This window comes from Arachis duranensis, chromosome 1 (genome assembly GCF_000817695.3).
Source record: "Arachis duranensis cultivar V14167 chromosome 1, aradu.V14167.gnm2.J7QH, whole genome shotgun sequence".
Taxonomy (NCBI): domain Eukaryota; kingdom Viridiplantae; phylum Streptophyta; class Magnoliopsida; order Fabales; family Fabaceae; genus Arachis; species Arachis duranensis.
Genome location: NC_029772.3, coordinates 102,213,788 through 102,216,975, shown reverse-complemented (window position 1 = coordinate 102,216,975; position 3,188 = coordinate 102,213,788).

Below are 3,188 nucleotides of genomic sequence, written 5' to 3'. Positions count from 1 at the left end.
AATATTGTATAAAAATAATGTTTAAATTATTATTTTATAATATAATATTATATATATTACATTGTATTAATTTATAAATGCATTTATTCACTTTTACTATTTAAATTGTGATTTTATTATAACTTTATATATTTATTTAATTATTACTGAGTCAAACAATTTAACTATAATGATCTACCGATTAAATTATTGATCTAGTAATCTAATAACTTAGTTTGGTCGATTATCAATTCGGTCTTGATAATTAAAAATAAAAGAGATCCTGAATATAATGTAAGCCTTTATGTAAACATTATAAAGCCTGATCTCGGATGCTGAGGGTGGAAGAAGTTAGGAACATTTTGTTCTCCCATCAAATACACAATTAACCAAATATTTCGGGTACACTTGAGATCTACTCATTTAAATTTTATTTTATTCCAAAAAATAGTTGTGCAATATCTGATATGTGAATGGTTATGGAAAAGAACATGAAATCAAGAGGTGATCAGCTAAAAAGTAAATAATTTAATTAATTTATTATTATATTTAATTAATTTTATTTGTTTTTAATTTATAATATTTGATATTAATTGTTTTTCATCCTAAATTAAATTTTTGAATGATACGTTGGAGAATTGAAGGTAGAAATCATGGAACTCTACTTCTAACAATCTCGATTTTTAGTGTATAAAAAAATTTATAAAATATATAAAAAAATATTCATTTAGTATGAAAAAGAAACATTTTGATACTTAGTAGAAGAAACATCCTAATGACTAGCATAAACATTATCCACGTAGAAATCTTAAATTAACTCAGAGACATTTGGCTGATTTTTTGCTGGTACCTTCTTGGTTCCTAACATTGTTGAATGGTTATTTATTAGGGTAGTAAACGCAATGCTCTACATGTTACGCATAAGGACAAATAATATATTTATGTAATTTATACAAAAAAAATCTTCAATGTACCACTTTATATTATCCTTATAATAGTTTTAAAGATATTAATTATAATGAATTAAAAGTTGATTTTAAATAAATTTTATGAAATTGTTAACCTTTTTATTTTAAATTTATAAAAAATATTTTTTTATTGAATAAGAATTAATAAAAATATAAATTTTTTATCTTATTAATTTTTATTTTTTATATTTTATTTGAATATAAATAGATATTTTTTATTTGTATTTATGTTTAAAGTTAAGTTGTTGAATTGTTGTTATGTTACGTTGCCGACTAGATGTATCAGACTCCATATATATATAGTAAAATTCCACCATTTTAAACATATTTACAAAAAACCTTTTGTATTTAAAAATTAAAAAATCAATGTTATTCATTGAATCATTGATAACTTATTTTAAAAATATCAGAGAGAGATTTGTCAAAACCGGATATAAAATTATACGGTCAACAATATGCATTATGGAGGGATCATGGCATATTAGATCCATCTATATTAGTATACTACTACAGTACTTGCAACGGTCCAAAAAGCATGTGGCAACAAATCTACAAATGTAAATAAATAAATCAATTTAAGTATTTGAAAAATATTATGCGTCCTTTAAAATTCAATTTTTAATCGATTTTTTAATTTAAATAATATTATTTTAATTAAAATACATTTTTAGTTTGTAGTTAAATATATTGGTAATTAAAATTAATTTAAATTTTAAATACTAAAATTTTTTAACTTTCTACTCATTTTATAAAGTAGTTACTTTATTATTTTTTTATTTTTTTTTATAAGTTATTCTCTTCTTCTTTCTTCTTTCGTACGTTCTTGTCTTTTTCTTTCTCATGTTCTTCACAAAATTTTTTATAAAAGAATGTTACTCTTCAGAGAAAGATATAAAAGCCAATTAAATCTTTGAAATCAATTCCTCAACTTTGTGATATATGAAACAATTTTAGAATTTATTACAATTCTTGTAGTGATCGTAATTTTTTTCAATTGTAACACATCTAACATTGTTAAATTATACAGAAAATATTTTTGAAACACACTCAAAATCATAAATCTAAAATTTAAATTTAAACATTAAAATACAATTATAACACATCTAAAACTATGAAGTGATACATAAAATATTTCTAAAACACATCCAAAATCATAAATCAGAAATTTAAACCCTTGCAGTGACCGTAATTGCAGATATCACAGTGTTGACAATTTGAGGATTGTGATTCTTTAAGTTGTTCTTCTACCTAAATCATTCGCCAATGCAAATTAGGAATAAAAGACCATCAAAATCATTGGAAGATACAAAAATAAATTAGATATTTAACGTCAATTCCTCAACTTTGTGATATATGAAACAATTTTAGAGTTTATATTATTACAACCCTTGCAGTGGCTGTAATTTTTTTTCAATGGTAACACATCTAAAATTATTAAGTTATACATAAAATATTTTTGAAACACATCCAAAATTATAACTCTAAAATTTAAATATAAACATTAAAAAATAATTGTAACACGTCTAAAATTATGAAATGATACATAAAATATTTCTAAAACACATCCAAAATAAGAAATTTAAACCCTTGCAGTGGCCGTAATTACAGATATCACAATGTTGACAATTTAAAGATTGTGATTCTTTAAGTTATTCTTCTACTTAAACCATTCTCCAATGCAAATTTGGATGTTGTACATGGCATGCAAAATCAATGTGATTGAATAACTAAACAGATACATACGTTTAACTATGAATCATTTTCTCTTAAACACATCCAAAATATCTGAGGTTCACTTTCGACGCAAAAGGATTGGCGACGCTGATGATTGGATTTTTGACGGTTTAGAATTTCTCAAATAAAATCTCGTCGAAGTATAGTTTCTAAACCAAGCAATAATCTTTTCATACAAAAAGTTGTTTGTCACTAAAACAAACCCCTAAATTTATAAACCGAAGTATTGAACCTCGGGTCGTTCTCCCTAGGAATTACAATAAAGTGTCTTGTTATTGGTTTAAGTTGTTTTGGGGTTTTGGATAAGAGACATGAAAGTAAAAGGCAATGAAAATAAACTAACAACTATAAAAGGCTCTTGGCAAGGTATGAAAATTAGAAGTCCTATCCTAGTTATCCTTCTCAATTGTGATGAGAATTAACAAGGGCATTAGATAACTCAAGTGTCACTAATTACTCTACCTAGGCCAAGAGGAACAAAATCTATACTATATCTAGAAGAGGCAT